Source organism: Stylophora pistillata, chromosome 6, assembly GCF_964205215.1.
Source record: "Stylophora pistillata chromosome 6, jaStyPist1.2, whole genome shotgun sequence".
Taxonomy (NCBI): Eukaryota; Metazoa; Cnidaria; class Anthozoa; order Scleractinia; family Pocilloporidae; genus Stylophora; species Stylophora pistillata.
In genome coordinates, this window is record NC_142524.1 from 9,982,359 (window position 1) to 10,003,438 (window position 21,080).

At 39.6% G+C, this 21,080-nt stretch overlaps 1 long non-coding RNA gene and 1 pseudogene across 2 annotated transcripts in view; both read left to right on the forward strand.

Annotated features, from left to right (window-relative positions):
- Nucleotides 1-21,080, forward strand: part of LOC111347071 (uncharacterized) — a 99,688-nt gene that overhangs the window by 46,502 nt on the left and 32,106 nt on the right. The window lies entirely within an intron of this gene.
- On the forward strand, nt 14,476-16,702 carry LOC148728173 (uncharacterized; annotated as a pseudogene).

Sequence of the window (21,080 nt, forward strand, 5' to 3'; positions counted from 1 at the left end):
TCTTCTAAACAAGAAAAAGGACAAAACTTACTTACTCCTCGGTTGTCTCTGAAGATGGCACTTTTTTTTTTCCAGTTACTTTTACTGTACCTAGATAAATCAAGTCGTTTTATCTTGAATAAATTACTTAGAATAGAACCTCCTTCAAAGAGGGAATAATGCGGTTGCACTTTGGATTTGCTCGCCGAGTACTTATCGTATTTACATCCGCTTTCCACAGAGGACCCACAGTGCTTCAGGATTGTCAATAATAAATGACACTTCCGGTTTATAGAACTTGAAGCAATCTTCGGCATCAGTTTGTGTATTGCAGGCTGTAAGCTACATGTAGTTCTACTATGTGCATCCCCTTGAACAGTGTCATAGGTAGTTACTTTTTGTTACATCACGTGATCCCCTGCATTTTATCGAGAGAAAATTTTGCACTTTTTTATTTTATTTATAGAGAATTGATTTTCCTTTTTATCTTTTAAATTTATTTTCACTTTATTTTTACGATTTTGATTAATTATTTTCCTTTTTTAATTACATATTTATTCAAACTTATTATTTTTAATTATCGATTAATTTATTGCTTTTTAGTTTATTATTTTTGGGTCATTCCTGGAATTTCGGGTATTCCGGGTATTCCCAGTATTCCGGTTCCGAATTCTGGCATTCTTTATTTTCCAAACTACCCCAGAGACTGATGGTTGGCGGGAGGAAATACAACTGATCACCTCCGTCACAGGTCAAGTTATCGATTGAATGCTAATAGTCCTGTTGACACGAAATGCCGGGAGACATTGGTGATGAGGCTAGTTTAGGGGAATGACTATTCGTGCAGTCAGGACACATTGTGAGTTGCCCGTCGAGTAATCTTCCTTTTCTCTCAGCCAAGGAGATTAGGCATGAGGGAAGCAGGAGAAGCCACAGGCCACCCAAGCTCTCTGTAAGAACCACATAAGGAACGCAATTTGCATATCGATTTATAAGGATTTGTAAGGGATTTTCTACAAGATATCCATGGAGATAGTTAAAATAGAAGATATGAAATAAAAATGGCTTACCTTATTTTATACGTGTTTTGTTTACTCCTGGTGTCGTTATTTTACCGATTTAAGAAGATTTAAAACCAGGAAAACCAGGAAGCAAACAACACACGTATAGAATAAGGTAAGCCATTTTTATTTAATATTTTCACTTTTAACTTTCTCCATGGATATCTTGTAGAAAATCCCATACAAATCCTTATAAATCAACATGCAAATTGTATTCCTTGTGTGGTTCTTTAAGAGAGCTTGGGCCGCCTGCGGAGAAGCGCGAGGGAAGCGTCTTCCCCTGGTCTAGTTCGTTAATCGTGGAGAATGATTCACTGGATAAAGAAAAGTAAAAACTGGAACAAACTCAAAATTATTGATTCCAAGTCATGATTTTGAGATCTCCAAGACGCAGACACTGTGTAGCGGTCAAAATGGCGTCAGTTATAGTCTAAGTCCACCGCCAATGAATACGTGTAGTCCATGTACGATAAAGCTTTGAATACAATTCTCGAGGGCTTGAAGTCTCCATTATCTTTTTTTAAATAAGATCGTACAATTTTGGGGCTAAAGCTGAACGTTCTTATTTGGTTTAGCGATTAAGCCTGAAAACATTCTCAACACGTCCTTAAAGTTGTAAGCTATAATATTTCTGTTGCGTATCCATTTAGTGGATACACATACTCTTCAATTGCTTACTATATTGTGTCTTGATTCATTGATCAAGCATCTTATAAACTGGTACAATAGTCTTACTTGATAACAGTACTTTCACATCATTCAGTAATCTTACAGTAATATCACTAACATTAGTACAAGTACTTTTACTATGTTCTCAAAACACTACAATTCCAATAAATAATTGCGGACGCGAGTTCATTGTCTTAAATCACAGTGGCACGTTTGTTATCATTATTTATACTTCTCACAAAAATGAAATAAGAAAGATGAAGATGTTGTTAACTAACCCTCAGCCTGATCATGTGTTCTTAGTTTGTTCATAAAATTTCGGTTAATCTCAGTCTGAACTTTCTTATAAAAAAAAATTCTTATAACAGGGGGGCATCAAGATTTTCGATTTTGACTACCTCTAGATATGTAAATTAGTTCCCTTTCAGGTTTGATTTTATTGTATAGTGCTATTACATAATTTGTACACCTTTGCAATTCAGCTTCCAGCTGCTATTAAGGTATTCTTTTTAATAAACGTCTATCTAATACACGTCTATCGGCTTTTGGGCCAAAAATCTTCGGCTCGCGTTTCGGTGAAAAACACCAACGAGTTAACGGATTTGGTATGCGATATCGTTTTCCGTTTTTCCTATTTGGGTTTCGGTTTCTCTTCTATCTGGCCCTCCTCGTTCGAAGATCTTAGATCTTTTTTTTTTTTTTTTTTTTTAACGACTTTATTGGGCATATCAGATAAATATTTGAACAAGGCAAAAGTACAATAACACAATAACAAATAGAAAACAGAAGAGAGACTGTGATAAAACTGCACCCAAAAGAGAAGGCGCGAACGGGATGTAAAGTCCCATGCGAGGCGCCGCCCGTTATGAATTAAAATACAACAGCCAAACTCCCCTCTAATTCTACCACTTCCCATCCTCAACTCCCCCCCGGCTCTTTCCGTTGTGGTAGAAACTGCGCTACTTGCCCCTGCATCTCTGAGCGTCTTACTAACTATACCTTTTTTTTCTACCGGCGAAACACGTCCCATTAAATCTCACTTGACCTGTGACACTAAAAACTTTATCTACTTAATTCAGAGTAACCGCTGTAACTTACAATACTTAGGAGAAACTAAACGACGTTTAAAAGACCGTTTTAATGAACACCGCCGTACCATTGATAAACCTAACTCGATCAATTTACGTTTCTGGGCAATCCAACACGTTAATGAGGTATAGAGTATGAATAATCAATCGTACACTGTGGAAGTTTTAACAAGGACGATCAAGTGATCCACCTCGATTAACACCAATCGAGCTCGAAATGGAATGATCGGATCAATTGAATGATTAAAACATTAAAGCTCAGTAATGGAGCTGGAAATGAAACACGGCAGGGTAGGATTGATCTGTACAGTTCGATAATCCGAAGGCGGATAAGTAATCGAGCTCGATCTGTTTTGATCGAACTCATATTCTACCCATAGTCCTCATTCGAGCTCGTTTTCTGGCATGCACCGATTGGCGACAGTTTTTGTTTGGCTCCTCTCAATTTGGTCTCACAATATCCAAATGAAAACGGGTTTTTTTACGGGTCGTTGAACGTCTCTTCCCCTTAAGTCCGCAAAACTAAAATCAAGCATGTTAAAATCTGGCAGTCCTTCCGGCGACATAAGATAACGCAGGCCATACTTAAAATCGGTAGTTTTTACAGCTTCGCTTGGATATTTTTTATACAAGATCAAGCTTTTTTTATAGAAGAATTTTTTACTTCTACAATTGTCTCCTAATTGAATATAGAGCAACCATAAAATGCTTTAAGAAATTTTGCAATGCCTTGTCGTCTTGAGATATTTCAAACCTTTATTATTATTATAAACAGTATTATTAAAGCCATCTTTCTTAGGAATATAATGAACAACTTGTTTAGAAAACATGCGACTCATTCTCTCTCCCAGAGCATCAAACAAAAGTTTTACTGATATCAACAGATCCTGGAAAATCTTCAAGAGTAGTTACCTGTTACACCTAGGCAACTATGTATTTTGCAGTTTAGTCAAAATAAGGCCTATTTACTATAATACTTTCAACAATTTCCAAATAAAGTTCTTTATAATATCCCACCAAAAGTGACAATTTTACTCTGGTGTTCATTGAATATGAATGCCACCCATGCTAGTCATCTGATGTTGCAAGGCATTCTGCAACTGCTCAAGAATATTTCTTGTCACCCAGCTAACCTACTCCACCACAACTAACTCTAATTCCATCTCCCTTTGGGGACATTTAAAGCGCTTCTATGATCAAAATTTGAGATATTCTAATGTTGTTTGTATCAGAGAGTATTCAATGGAAGATTAAGAAACATGTCTTTTGCTTTCGGATATCTGTCTTAGTTTTTTCGAAAAAATTATTGTTTTATTCAAATTAGCTGAGATATCTTTTATTGGTATTTAACCACTAAATTTCGTTGAGATGACGTCACGATTTCCTAATTATGCATAAATTGACAATCTGAATATCTCTTGAACGGAACGAGGTATATTTGGATAATGTAAACGAAATTTTTCTTCTAATCCAGTGCACTTATAATACATCAGAATGGCTTAGATTCGAGCGATACTAATCTCGTCATAGTAGCACTTTAGGTGGCCTACTTTGAAAAAACATCATGACTTTACAACAAATTTGCCTTCAAATTATTCTTGTGGTGACCGCTTTTCGAAATTAAACATCATACAAAAATTAAAACTGACTGGAAATGGTTGGCTATGTACACAACATCTATACGTTGTGATGTCAAAAACATATAACATTAAATACTAAAATAATAAATAATTATTTAATTATTCGTAAATGCAGTAAGACAACTCGCCTCTTCATCATCTTGCAAGAGTAAAGGTGGAAGAAATGATCGGAATGAACTTTCGTTGTTACAATAAATGAACGATGAACTAGATGAAAAAGTTGACCTCCAAAATTAACCTTTTGAAGGTTAATAAAACTCCAGGTTTCTTCCTGATACACATGAACGTTTTCATCATGGCGGTCAGACACGTCCGTATGGGCGGCACACTACTGTGTCTTTTATTCCTTGTCGCACTTCTACGAGAAGTTCATGAGTCATCAAACTGCAGTTTTATGCATCCCGAACGCTGTACGCGACTGGTTATTCCTGTAATATATTGCTAGTGATATAAACCCATGAGGTCAAACAACATGGCCGCTTCAACACAACTTTATTCCAGCAATGTATTCTGGGTACATACACAGTAACCCTAGAGGGTACTTAATATATTACACTGCTTTCCCCTTACAAATAAGATATCCTTACCAGTAACACAATAGTAGCCATAACATTCACTACAGGTTCAGTCGGTCAACAGGTTTCCTAATTCTCTCTGATCGCCTCAGAACAACCGGCGATGGTGTGTTTAAATTCTCTTCACTAATACTAGAATTAGGCTCATCATCTTTATCTGAAAAATTGACTGGTGGCTGCGGCACCCCGGATGAAACTTGGCTATTATCTACACTTAGAGTGGGTTGCTCACACAGTTCTGGGACAGGTATGTCCAACTCTCTAGTTTCATATGGCACCTGATCATATGCTTTAATTAGATGATCAACATGAACATATCTGGTCTTATAGCCAGTCTTAACTAAATATGTTCTGGGTCCACAGACCTTAACTACCCTTCCCAGAATCCACCTCTCAGTATTGCTACGGGCTTGAGTATTTCTCACTCGAACTATGTCATTCTCTGCAAACAGCCTATCTTGATGACCCTTTAAATCCTTATATTCCTTCTGCTTATTTTGTTTACTCTCTACGGTTTTGGCTAGATCAGGTTTCACTAGAGTTAAACGAGTACGCAGTCTACGTCTCATCAGCAGTTCTGCTGGCGTAGCACCTGTGGTGCTGTGTGGGGTGGTACGGTATCTCAAGAGGAAGTCTGCTAGTCTATGTTTGATAAACCTTCCCTTGTTTCCCTCTAGAACTTGTTTGACGAGCGCCTCCTTTACCACCCTGACTGATCTCTCAGCAGCACCATTTGATTGTGGGTGATAAGGAGGAGTTAGGGTATGTTTAATGCCATTTTTATACATAAACTCAGCAAACTCACTTGAAACAAATTGTGGCCCATTATCTGATACCAACTCCTCGGGCAAACCATGTTGGGCAAATATAAGACGCAACTCATTTATGGTTTTCTCTGTGGTGATTGAGGTCATGTGCTTAACCTCTATCCATTTTGAAAAACTATCAACCACCACAAAAAAAAATCACTCCCTTTCTGACAAAAATCAACATGAATACGCTGAAAGGGTCGCGTGGCCCATTTCCAGGGTATCAATGGGGCACAAGGTGGAGAGGTCCGCACATCCTGACACACTGAGCATAGTTTAATCTTTTGTTCAATTTCCTCATCCATCTTGGGCCACCAAACACAGGTGCGTGCTATTGCTTTCATTGCACAAATGCCTGGGTGCTCCCAATGCAACTCCTCCAACATCTTTTCCCTAAATACTGGGGGAATGATCACCCTGCAACCCCAGAGAATGCAATTTTGTTCGCAAGAAAGTTCATGTCGACGGGTGTAATAGGGTTTTAAATCTTCATCACAAACCTCTGGCCACCCCACCATGACCCAATCAAGTACCTTGCTTAACCCTGGATCCATCAATGTAGCTTTCCCAATCTCTTTTGCAGTTATGGGGAAATCTTTGTCAATGGCACTTACATTGTAAATCTCACTCTCACTGCCAATCTTAGACTCTTCATGGGGTAATCTAGAAAGGGCATCACAGTTGCTGTGCTTCTCGGAGCTCCTGTACTCAATGTTCTAGTCATATGCTGAAAGGACAAGTGCCCAGCGCTGCATACGGGCAGCTGCAAGTGTGGGTATAGCAGCTTTTGGGCCCAAAATAGCCAACAATGGCTGATGGTCAGTTACTAAAGTGAACTTTCGTCCATATAGAAACTGATTAAATTTTTTTACCCCGAAAATAATAGACAAGGCCTCCCGTTCAATTTGAGCATAATTTTTCTCACTTGAGCTGAGGGTACGTGATGCATATGCTATTGGCCTTTCTTGACCATCCTCCATTACATGACTAAGCACTGCCCCCAAACCATAACTCGATGCGTCACAAGCTAACTTAAGCTCACGATTTAGATCATAGTGGACCAACAGCGACTCACTGGTGAGGCCCTCCTTGCATGCCTCGAAAGCTTTCTGGCAGTCATCTGTCCATTCCCATTGAATAGTTTTCTGCAAAAGCCTATGCAGAGGTGCTAAGGCTGTAGCCAGCCCTGGCAAAAAGGAATGATAATACTGAACCATGCCCAGGAAGGACCTTAATTCACTCACATTCTTTGGGGCTGGGGCTCTTTTCACTGCACTGATCTTCTCCTCCACCGGTTGCAGGCCTTCGGCACTTATTCTCAGACCTAGATAAACCACTTCAGGTTTCAAAAACTCGCATTTTGCCAGTTTTAAATGCAAATTGTATTGGTGTAGCCTGTCCAACACATCAGCCAGTATCTTGAGATTCTCTTGCCAGTCATTGCCCCCTATCAAGATGTCATCTTGTTTACAAACACATTTTTCAATTCCCTGAAGAATTTGATCCATTTTTGCTTGAAAGATTTTTGGGGATGACTTGACCCCATAGGGCAATTTCTGGTAGGAATAAAGGCCTTTATGAGTGGTAATTGTCAAGTACTCTTGACTTTCTTTGTCAACATTCAGCTGGGCATAGGCATGTGATAGATCAAGCTTACTAAATACCTTAGAGCCAACCAGAGCAGCATACAAATCCTGAGTAGTAGGTAAAACATATTGCTCATCTTCAACTGACTGATTGATAGTGGATTTGTAGTCTCCACATATTCTGACAGTGTTATCAGCCTTTGGCACTACCACAATTGGGCTAGCCCAAAGTGACCTGTCAACTTTCTTAATAACACCATGCTTTTCTAGTTTGTCTAACTCTTTTTCGACTTGCTCTTTTAAAGCGTATGGAACCCTACGCGCTTTCACGAATACAGGTTTTGCATCGCCTCTCATAGTAATATGGGCCTCAAGGCCCGTCATACCTTTGTAACTCTCAGTAAACAATTCGCTATGTTTAGATAGCAACTCATTCAGTTGACTATCAGCACTCCTAGGGTCTCCCTTGGGAATACAAAATATCTCACCCCACTCAAACTTAATGTGCCGCAGCCAGTTTTTACCAAGTAAAGTAGGTTTTGCATCATAATTGGCTACAAGAATGGGTAGAGAGTATTGTTTACCCTTATACACTATGTCACACTGCATTTCCCCTGACACATCAAGTAATTCACCCGTGTATGTCTTAAGTGTTACTTTAGAAGGAGACAGAGGCTTGTCTGCAAACCTCTCTAGATATTCACTTCTACTCATTATTGAGAAATCTGCAGCTGTGTCTAACTCCATCATACACAGTTTACCATTGATTTCCATTTCTACAGTGTACCTATTGCAATTAGGCTTGTTTTGGTCAAGCGAATTCAGAGAATAAATTCCTAATTCCTCATCCTCACACTCATCATTGCCTGATTCTGAAGCCTGTACACTATGAATTTTACCCTTTTTCTTTTCATCCTTACTGCGACAAACAGAAGCTAAATGCCCAATCTTGGAGCACTTGTAGCATTTTGCTGACTTAAATTTACAAGACTGACCTGAATGATTACCCCCACACCTAGGACATGACAATTGTTCAGTGTTCTTCTTTTCAGTGTTTTTACTTCCTTGTTCTGTCAACTTGTTGACTTGAACAGTTTCACTGCGTGAAGGGTGAAATTCTTGGGTGTTCCTGTCTGCCATCTCCATGGTCTTGGCAATACTGCAAGCCTTTTCGAATGTGAGGTCATCTGTGTTCAGTAGTTTGTTTTGTATCTTCGGATTGTTCAGTCCGCATACGAATCGGTCACGTAACGCCCGATTGAGGAATTCACCATAATTACAGTGGACCGCCAATCTATTCAAAGCCAGCACATAATCGCTAACTGATTCTTCGGATTTTTGATTTCGCGTGCCAAAGTGAAAACTTTGTGCGATTTCCAGGGGCTTCGGGTTGTAGTGTTTCTCCAAGACTTCCACAATGTTAGTGAATGACACATCCTTCGGTTTAGTGGGCGCCAATAAGTTGCTGAGGGTTGTGTATACCTCTGGCCCCACTTCTGTCAGGAAAATGGCACGTTTCCTGTTCGCTACCACAAGGTTGGTGGCAACGCTTCCCTCTCCTGTTGTCGTTACAATGTTGTTGGCTGTAAAGAACATTTCCATCCTCTCAACGTAGGCACTAAACGTTTCACGTGCGACGTTGAACTCGCCAACACGTCCAAATAATCCACTCGCACTAGTGCTGGCCATTTTCTATGCCACAACACACACAGCGTTGTCCAAAGACCTTGCACTTTTGAATGACGTGGAAAAACGACCGATCCTCGTCGCCAAAATGTAATATATTGCTAGTGATATAAACCCATGAGGTCAAACAACATGGCCGCTTCAACACAACTTTATTCCAGCAATGTATTCTGGGTACATACACAGTAACCCTAGAGGGTACTTAATATATTACAATTCCACTCCATTTAACAACGTCAAGTGCTTACTACAAACCACCTTTTAAGCTCGCATCGAGGCGTTTTAATGGAGGAAGATTATTATACACTGCTACTGGTGTAGGTACATTTCAAGCGCAAAGATTGTTGATTTCTGGAGATGTTTCACCAAACCCTGGTCCGAGAACGAAGCATACGAAATATCCTTGTGGTGAATGTTCTAAATCCGTAAGAAGCAATCAAGACGCCATTTTATGTTCTGACTGCAACACCTGGTCGCATGCAAAATGTCTGAATATGTCGAACTGGACCTTTCAGTACTACCTTAATAATCCATCAGTTGACTGGATATGCTCCTCCTGTGCCTTGCCGAGGTTTAGCGATTCATTCTTTTCCACCTTGAATAGTTCCACGCATGAAAGTGCGAGTGAAACCGAGCTGGACCTTAGTTCACAACCTTCGGACATGAAGTTAATTAGAAACGAAAATCGCAAGGAATGCATTATAGCCAACCTAAATGTAAACAGTTTACCTAGCAAATTTGAGGAGATCAAGGAGTGGCTAACGAACAGAGCCTTCGACATTCTATCCATACAGGAAACTAAGATCGATCGATCCTTTCCTAACTCTCAATTTCACGTTAATGGGTACAAGTTATTTCGCCGTGACAGGAGGAAAGGTGGTGGCGGTCTTGCCGTCTTTATTCGCGATAACATCTCCGCAACATGTAAGAAAAGCATTACAACATCAGTGGAATCACTCTTATTCGACCTACACATCGGACAAAGACGCTTCGCTTTAATCAGTGCCTACAAGCCTCCTTCTGTTAACAATGCTACTTTCAGAACTGAATTGACTACAGTCCTGGATCAAGCGATATCTCTCTGCGTAAACGTGATTTGTCTTGGCGATCTAAATTGTGACATAATTCATCCGTTTATGAATAATAACCAAGGCAAATGCCTTCTGGATATATGCGATATCTATGACCTCGACACATTAATTAAAGAACCGACAAGAATTTCAACAACTAGAGCTTCTTGCCTGGATGTCATTCTTTCAAATGTGCCCATGTTTATGAAATCGTCTGGCGCTATCGAAACAGGAATCAGTGATCATCTGCTAGTCTACACGGTTCTCAAAACTAAAATGTTACATGCTAACGCCGAAGTCGTCAAGAAACGGATATTCAAGACCTTTAACCGAGATGATTTTCAGACAGATCTCAGTCGAGTTCCTTTTCATGCTGCATACGTTTTTGATGATATAGACGATGTTTACTGGTGCTGGGAGACGTTATACAACCAGGTGTTAGATGACCATGCACCAATGCGATCTTTCAAACGACGATCCTCAGCAGAATCGAAGTTTATCACTCCTGAAATTCGGAGAGTAATGGTGGAACGAAAACGGCTTAAGAAAAAATTTAATAGATCACGTAATAAGTGTGATTGGGAGAGCTACCGTCTAGTGCGCAACAAAGTAGTTAGCATGAGGAGAAAATCTATACGTAGACATTTTGAGAAGCTGTGTTCAGAAAAATATGCAGATCAAAAGAAGTTTTGGGGTGCCATCAAGCCTTATGTTAATTCCCGAAAGAATGTAGACAATAGCGGAATAACATTAAAGGAGGGTGACAAAATCATCAGGAATCCTCAAGAGGTGACCGAGACATTAAATAATTTCTTCACAAGCTGTACTCAAAGTACCAAAGAACAAAATCAAAATGGCTATCCAGCAGATTTATCGCACATATCAAATAACTTAATAAGCAAGCCGAATGTGTCGCTAAGCAACACTAATCCAACAGAAGTTTACGAAGTAATGAGGAAACTTGCTCCAAACAAGGCTTCTGGATGTGATGGGATCCCTCCACTAGCAGTTAAAGAATCGATGGATGTTTTATGCTTCCCTCTTAGTACACTGATTAATCATGTTCTAACTTCAACCAAGATACCACAACAGTGGAAACTTGGCGAGGTCACTCCAATTCTCAAAAAAGACTGCAGCCTATTAAAAACTAACTATCGGCCGATAACGATTCTGCCAGCTTTATCGAAGGTTTTCGAAAAAATTGTTCATTGCCGAATAAGCCCGTATTTTGAAGAAATTTATCACAAATATGTGTTTGCTTATAGGAAATATCACGGCTGCGACTCAGCACTTCTTAGTCTAACCGAACAATGGAAAAAAGAAATTGATAACAACAAATTGATCGGTCTGGTCTCTATGGACTTGTCCAAGGCCTTTGACACCTTACCTCATGAACTGATTGTTTTGAAATTAAAAGAATATGGAGCAGATGAAGCAACAACCACCCTGATAAAAGATTATTTATCAAATCGATTCCAAAGAGTGAGACTAGGGAATACACTGTCCAATTGGCAACCTATTTGCAATGGTGTACCACAGGGATCCATCCTCGGCCCTTTACTATTTAACATCTTCATGAACGATCTTTCATATGTCATCGAGAAGTGCACTCCGTCCACTTACGCTGATGACACTCAAATCTTTTACGCCGACAATCAACTCTCCAAAATTGAAGAAACAATCAACAACGATCTTATTAGTGCTGATATATGGTTCGCGCGTAATGGTATGAAGAGGAACAGTTCAAAATACCAGGCAATGGTGTTGGGAAAACACAAAGGAACTGATGAACCAGTGTTTAAGTGTGAGGAGTCACCACTTCCCATATCCAACACAATGGAACTTCTTGGCGTGACAATCGATGATAAATTGAATTTTGAAAAGCACATTGCTAAAATATGTAGAAAAGTCAGTCAACAGGTGGCTGTGTTAAAAAGGATGCAGAAAATGTTGTCTTTCGAGACTAGAAGGGATCTTTACAAAGCCTTCATTTTACCACACTTTAATTACTGCTCCGAAACGTGGCACTTCTGTAATAAGAAATCAGCTGACAAGTTAGAGTTGGTGAACAAACGTGCGCTCCGTTTTGTTTTTAGAGATAAGTCCTCCCCTTATGAGGAACTTTGTAAGCGTATCGGTCTCTCAAGTCTTCGTGAACAGCGATTAGCGAAAATTTTGTCCACTGTCTTTAAGATATTAACTAGTGATGCAGGACCAAAAAGCTTACGTGATCTTATAACAGTTAGGTGCTCCACTTATAATCTTAGGGGCACCACAATACTGGACCTCCCAAAAGTAAAATCAACAACCTTCGGGTTAAGATCATGGAGATATGCTGCATCGAAACTATGGAACGCTTTACCGGACGAGTCTCGAAAGATACAGACATTTACTAGTTTTAAAAATTACTTAAAAACATTAGATCTCACGGGACTCTAGCGCGGTGAGGATCTATTTTTAATTATATTTCAACTCGTTGACTACATTATTAAATTCTTATATTTTAATATTAGCCTGTTTTTAATGATTACATTTTACATTTTATATATTCTAGTTCTTAATTCTTAATTTATTTAAATTTATATACCTTCACAAGGCTTTATAATTTCCTTTTTTCTTTTTATTTCGTGGCGTACCTGTAAACTAGCTTTTAGCTAAGCGTTCTGACCACGTTAAATAAATTGATTGATTGATTGATTGAAATGACAAATTTTATTTCCAGCCGTCCGTTTTCATCGACAAAACTATTTATATCCACATGTCTACCCCACATCTCTCCTTCCTTCAATGTTATAGTCTCTGAGGTGAACACCTTCTCTTTTTCTGTTCCAGGCATGATTACAATCCTACAAAAACAACAATGTGAATAATTACTTATGCGAATTTCAAGTGAGGCGACTCAAATTTTTACATTCCACTAAAAAATCTCCTTATCCAATTTTCTTTTGTGTGTTTTCACTAATAAATTGCCTTGTCCCTTCGTTTCTCTTTCAGTATTTACAACCGTTTCATAGCCAATATTATACTTTTCTCACCTAATTTCTGCAGAAAATGGATGGGAAGCTGACAGTAGCTGAAGAAACAAACTGCCAGGATAGGTCAAGATTCCCCTCCACTTGTGTCCTTCGCATCTAAAGGCTTCACTTGTAATGGGCTCTTTTTTTGTTTCCTCTCCTCGCTGCCATACGCTTTCCGGGAAGTTTGTTAATTTCCACCGAAAGGAGGCAACCCTCTCCACCTCAACCATCACGTTTTCTGCTTGGCTCTTCTAAAAATTAATGATTGCGTTACAAACTTCGGAAGTCGTGTTATCAAATAATTTTGAAATAGCACTAGATAGAAGCTCTTCCGATTATTTTTGTTTTATTTTCTGGTTGCCGATTATTAACCCAAGAAACCTCAATTCAATCTCCTTGCCTTGTTGTGTATGATTCTTCGCAATCGTCTTGTCTCACTTGATTGAAGGACATGGTGAGATTTCGCTGCTTCCATCAAATGGCTGGTCATATCCTTTTTCTTAACGATACTGTTGCAACCTAGGACCTTGCACTGTGTGGCTTTTTCCTGGCAATCGCTTAAATGAAGGGTTATCTTAGTTCTGAAATGAAGAGAAAAAATTTATTTTAGGTGTTTTGTATTGCATTTGTTTCTTTTATAACTACCGAATGGTGCGAAAAATAGGTAAAAAAAATCTCACCTCAACTGTCAATTTTATCCGTTGCTGAGGTTTATTAACGATAAAACGATCACTATTTGATTTGAGGGCACAACATAACACACACCAATGAATCCTAACCCTTTTTTTCCATGTATCCCTTTCTTCTGCCACTTAACAGAGTCGATTCCGGCATGAGGTGTGAATTTTGATTCTCTACGTGCCCGCATACATCTGTGGTAACAAAATAATGGCCTCGTGCATAAAGTGAAGGCCAAAATGAAATCTCTGACTAAGCCATGAACATACCTTGGAAATACTCTCCCGCAATTCAGTGGACAAGGTATGACGGCATTGTCACATCTACCAGCACGGTGCTCTTCATACACTTCCCAACTCACATATTTTTTGCATTGAGGACATGAAACCTTCCTCTTCGTGCATAATAGAGCATGGGAAGGCATTTCCTGGCGTGGTATCTTTATTTGGCATCCAATATTATGACATGGTATGGGTAGTTTCGCGCAGTTGGAAAAATGCTCCGCAGCATTTCCATAACCTCCCTTCCAACCACAGCCAGCACTAAGGCACTTCACCGCCAAGGAACTGGTTACGTGGTCGAGTGCGATGTTTACACCTATTAATGCTGCTTGAAAGCCTTTTCTACACATGGGGCATTTGGGCAATTTCGCTTTCTTTACCAATTCTGTTATACATTCGCGGCATCCAGAGTGGCCACAAGTTAAACTGACAGGCTTTAGCATAGTGTTGTAACTGAAACAGTAGGAGAATCCACCCTTGCAATTGATTGTCATTGCAGCTACTCTATTCCAACTAATACCTGCCATTTCTTTCTTATCATACTCACCAAATCGAACAGACTAATTGCTGTTCTACCGGGACTGTAAAGCGACAGTTAAACGCCGCCTCTGGTCTTGTCTGAGTCATTATTTATATTTCTACAATTATCCAATTCTTCTCCCGCCGGTTTCGTGGGAACTGTTAACCTAAGTAAAAACGTGGCCAGCAAGAAACCAAGCTCTTTCATTACCCAGATAAAAATATCCTTTCGTCTCGTTGACAGTCGCTCAACAATACAATTCGGAAATGCATGAAATTAATTACCGATGATTTTATGAATATTTTCTCACATTGAACGGTGTTAGGTGTTGCGTTGATCTTTCTTCGTTGATTGCTTGTGCTATCAGTTTCTACCAAAAATATTTTCATTACACAATTTTTCTATGAGAACCATTCCGTTGCCATCATGCTTTTAAACGAGCTGATCGCACTGGGACAAGGAGCGCGATCTGTTCTCATCCAGTGACTTCAAAGGCGCCGTTTGCTTCCAGGTCCACTTCATTGCGCTCGTTGCAATCAAGGCATGGAGTTATTTAGAAGAAACGACAACCACGTTGATGCATTCCAGTGGTAGGTCAATCATACCAGGATTAGTTACTGCGGACTGATTATCAAAGAAATACGATTTGATTTACTCCCCTTTTGCTGAACAATACAATTCCTCTCAGGTAATTCAACAGACCCAGTTCGCGAATGTCCATCTTTTTTTTGTTTCCTCATAATTTATTACAGGCGGTCGAAATCTCCTTCATTATCCGCTTTCTTACTGAGTTTCTGCCTAGTTAGGACTCGTTTTATTTTACGTTAGCAATTACATCTTATCAGCTTGTTGTTATTGACGATAGCCGACAATCAAGCGGGAGTGGCAATGCTACAAATGGCTACACGCGGGTCACCGTGGGAGTGAACCATTTGCTGTGCGCAACGATTCTTAGCACCGCCTACGTATGCCTTGTGAACTAAGTAATTCAACATCTCACTCGTACTCATGTGCCTTTTTATCTCACAGGCGATGCGGGGGGTGTTCTAAAAAAAAGCCTAAGGACGAACAGCTTCTTTGCTGAGTTTTCCAAAGTGCCGATAGCTACTCTCCTCTTGGCCATCTTTTATTTTACACAAGATGACCCTCAGCAAAGAATTGTCCGGGCACTAGGCATAAACACCAGCTTAGTATCGAAGATAGTCAGGCGCCTGCAAGATGTTTGTTCTGTTGATCTGCTAAACAGACCAGTTGTTCCATTTGGAGGACCCGGATGCGTGGCTAAGTGCGACGAAAGCAAATTTACTCACAGGGCGAAGGTAACCTTAAATGAACCTGATAATCAACATCACACATATCTTATTTTCAAAACGGACATCTATAGGGGTGGTTTGTTAACCATTTCGAAATAATGTCATTTGCAGTACAACAGAGGAAGAAGGGCTGCTCGTGATGCTTGGGTGTTTGGGATAGTATCCGTTGATCAAAGTCCTTCCAGAAGGTATTTTCAAGTGGTTGCAAGAAGGGATGCGGCCACTCTCTTACCCATTATACAGCATTGCCTTCTACCGGGCACTGAAGTGCATACCGACGACTGGGCAGCTTACAATCGATTGGCTACCCTACCTAACGTGGCTGCACATCATGTTGTTGTTCATGCGTACAATTTCGCTGATCCACGGACAAGTGTGCACACCCAGGAGGCGGAATCTGCGTGGGCTCAGCTTAAACTGGAAAGCAACAGAAGGAAAGGTGTTCGTAGAGACGATCTGCAATCATACCTCGATGGGCAGATGTGGCGACAGTGGAGAGGCAGCAGTTTCGACACGGTCATGGAGAACTTTCTGGCCATTCTACCATTGCAGTTTCAAACAGATACTCCTGTTTTTTAGTTTTTTAATTTTTTTCTTTTATGTTTACGACTTTTCGTTTAAGGGATTACAGTTGCACATCGGCGATTACCATTTTATCCACGATTAGATCCTGTTGCTTAAGGCCCGATTAACGCTAATCAAAGATAACACTCCTGGCGATGATAAAAATAAAAACAAAATTTGGCGATTTGATGTATGTTTCTTTGGCGGGAGAAAAGATAAGAACCAAAGGCAGTTTAGGCACACCGGGTGTACGATTGGCCTATTCCTAACACAATAGAGTCAACGTTTCAAAGAATTTCTACATTTCTCTGCAAAATTGTAAAACTTTGAAACGTTGGACCTTCACCGTTGCTCCCTTATAAATTACTACAGAATCGACTACAAATCGTTTGTTTTTGTGGGACCTTTAATTTATCCTGACGAGCCTTACAAGCCGTATGGTGGTGTTTGGGTAAAAACACCACAAATAAAGGGATTTCCAGCAATAGTAACCGATCTTTTTTCCTGATCTCTTTTCATTCTATTCGCGTGCACTAAAGTTATCTCCGACTACTTAAGGTAACACTTCACCCTCAATAACGCCCTTGATGGCTCATTAATTACGCCGAAATTTATTGCGCTTCTGCATTAAGGCGCTGTTACACCAGGCAATTTCTCACTCTTGCAACTTATCTCGCAAACAAGTTACCTCAATGGTGTTACACTGGGCCACGTTTCTTACAACCTACACTGGGCAACGTTTCTGGAGCTACTGGTCATTAATGTCTTTCCAAAATCACTGTCTCCTTTCGGTGGTGTATTCAATGAAACACCTGCTTTAGCGCATTCCAATTATGGCGCAGATAACCCAATTCGTACTGAATATTTCGTTTGTTTATTCTATAAAATACGAAAAGGCCGCGATGTCAGCCTTTAACGTGAGATATCATTTAGTCCTGTTCAGTTTACATTAGGTTAGGGAGCACATCACAATACCCTAAGGTCGTTTCATTTTTTTTCCAATTTGCTCTCCATTGCGTGCGCGTGAATTTCATCAAGTGAAAATCAGCGTTTCCCAGCATGTCCTGTCATCGAACCAATCAGGTGTCAGTCTGAGGTCCATTTCGCGCTTATTTTCTCTTTTATCTACGTTGTTGCTGTAGCCACCGTGTTCTGTTAGCACTTATGCTTGAGTTGCTTTAATGTTCTTATCCGCTGAGACAAAAATTTGGTTTTAACGTTGACCAAAGGCTTGCGGCATAATCTTCCCTCAAACAGCTATTTAGCTTTTGACATGGTATCCCCTGTTGCCTTTCGTTATTAGAGATGATAATGATATTAACAATAATATCTTTATTTTTCTTGCCGATACGCGCTCAGAGTTCTTTTCAATTCCATCAAATTGTTCATAGAGATAAGTTCTTTGGTAAACTGGTGAAATTATATCACTCTCCGGACGCGGGTTTTGCATTTTCTACAGTATTTCATTGCAAATCTCATAGTTAGCTTCTCCTAAATATTATGTACTCACTCTGGATAAATTTACTCTTTTTCCACTTTTTGCTATCACGATGGCGTTTCAAGAAAAGCAGGAGACTCACGCTTGTTCCACAAATCGCCGTTTTGGGGTGTTTCGTGAATTTTAGTGATTCATGGGTATGGTAGATATATTAGGAGGGGGGGAGGGTTAAATACAATTTTAAAAATACAATTTGAATTTGGCCTGTACAGCCCCCAAAATGATCCCGACCCTGAAATGATCCCCAACCCTGAAATGATCCCCAAATCGACCCTGAAATGATCCCAACCCCGAAACGACCCCCATTTTTCTTTTTGTCAACCCCGAAATGACCCCCAAGGAATTAGGGAATGTTGATTAAACATAGGACTGTTGATTGCTTTTTTGTTCTTTGTGGTAATACTGCAATCCTTTCATTTATTTTTATTCTTACGAAGTATCAAACAAAGGGAAACTACAGTACACCACAGTTAACTCGAAGTCTTAAGGGTAACGAAAAACTGCTTGAGTTAGCGGAGTTTCCAGTTATCGGGGTCGAATTCAATTTTCCAGGTTAATAATTTATAGCTTATTGATTTTCAGCACTTCGGTATACAATGCAATGCAAATTAGGTTTATTTAACGAGAAACTAATACATTTGTAACAACTGTAAAAATTATGCATTCTTACTACAATGCAATAATGTGCATGTAACTTAGTTTATTTAATACACTTAATTTATGTTCCCTTTTGCGTCGGGGTCGAGAGCATATCGTATGTATTTGTGCAGACATTCCAATGGACACATGTTCACTGCACTGTGACACTTTTCTTCATGTGACAGCAAAGACCCCACATCAGGAATGACTCTTAAGATCGATAAGTAACTTTCAGTTTCATTCCGGCTTTCATAAAAACATTAATTAGCTTCAGCGCATCTTTTGCAAAATTTTCCCTAATCTTAGTTTAATTTATCCTCTTTTAGTTGTTAATATCGGCGCCATAAATCAATTTATTACATAGGAAAAAATGCTTTTACTTTCCCTCATTTTCGAGCAATCCACATTCCCATGTTTAATCAACATTCTCTAATTCATTTCGGGGTCGACAAGAAGAAAAATGGGGATCATTTCCGGGTCAATTTGGGGATCATTTCAAGGTTGGGGATCATTTAGGGTTCGGAATCCTTTCGGAGGCTGTACAGGCCTTTTTTTCCGGTATCCGCTATGGTTAGAAGTCATGTGTTGAAATGCCCACCTTCGTAAGGCTCCACCATGTTCTAGAGATATTTTCGACAATTTCCGACTAGCATCCCCTACCAAATATGGGAGACCCACCACCGCGAAAACACTAGCAGCTCTTTTTTCCCCAGTAAGTTCGAACCAAAACTAGTTTCGGGTTATATTTTGTTTCGGAACAAACGATTTGTGTACATTGAAGTACCCCTTCCTTTTATCGTTTATCTTTGACCACCTTGCCGATAATCTTTTTAATTTTTTCAAATAGCTATGGCCACCCCTTTCATTCAATGTTGCATTTATCTTCAAATTCTTCGATCTTTCGTTGCCATGTGAAATCTAGTATTACTAAGTCAGTATATTTACATACTTCCTTCTATTTATCTCTATCACCGAGGTTCTGTCGCAGGTTTTCTTGGGAAAGCGGTTTTTCACCCCACCCATTAGAGGCCTTAATATCAAGTTTTCCGACGGCGACTTAGGGACATACATTTCCCCGAAAACTCCCGAGTGGTTAATGGTGTGCGCACTGGCAAGTTAACAGCATCAAGAGTAAAACTCCTTTTCTCTTGCACGCTGTGAAACGTCCTCTGCTCAAAATGGGTGAAATAGTTCACAACTCTAAATTCGTCCAATACCCTGATATCAATTCAACTATGTTAATGGTTTGTACTAACATATATCGTCTCGTTTCCAGTTGCAGACATTCGTTGCTATCTTTAATTACATAGATTAGTATTTTCCAATGCATGAAATGATAGGGAATGTCATGTTTAAAAACGGAAATACATGAAGAGGTTCTTGTGTTTTAGGCGCCTCAAAGATCCTTTCTTTTTCCTCGTTTTTGACCAAGGCTTTAGCGTGTAATTTCTATGTACAACTTGCGTAAACGTTAGCAGAAGAACTTCGAGTGAACCATGAATGTAAAGCACTTTGTCCTTTCTTTATCAGTATATATAAACATTTCTTGTTTTGTTTTTCGGTTTTGTTGTATGTGCTTATCCTGTCAATAAGGCTGGGAAAGGAAAGGAAGGAAAGAAAACTCTTTATTCGCACTATTTCAAGTGGTTACTACAGATTATAAAAGTCAGAATATATAAAAAACAGCAACGTGGTATTCGCGTGAGTTCACGATTATGTGATGATGATGATAAATGGATTCTTGAATTGTAATTGAAGATAATTAATCGCGGGCAATGCCACTGAAAGTTGACGAGAGAGACCTTTGCTGGCGGGGTTACATTTGAGTGTGAATGGAAATTCAGAGTTCTAAAGAAAGGAGAGGAGGAAGTAATTTTTTTAGGGGGGTGGGGGCGTTTGGGAGACACTAACTGCCAGTTGTCTTCAATCCCAGGGTGCCCCAGTTTGGTAGAAGAGACTATTCTGGTATCCAGTATGTCAAGTTTTACTTCAAAATTTAAAGCATTTTTAACACTCTCAGTCCCAGTGGCGTCAGCTTCAAAACATCATCTTGTTCGAACGTTTTGTAAAGTAGTGTCTCATATAAAAGAAAACCAAAAAACAAAACAAGAAATATTTATATATATTGATAAAGATAGGACAAAGTTGTTTATATTCATGGTTCACTCGACGTTCTTCCGTTCACTTTAACGCAAGTTGTCAATAGAAATTACACGCTAGAAGCCGATACAACGGCTTTCTGTGTTGTTAATGATGCCATAAAAGATACCCTTCAAGATACCCCTGGAAAATAAAGGTTGAAGGAAATCGGCCAAGGGGAAGGCTGTGCAAATATGGAGGGAAGTCAGTAGTTCTAAAGAGGAAGATGCGTGGGATAGGACATCCTCGAGAAAGAAATTCATCAAAA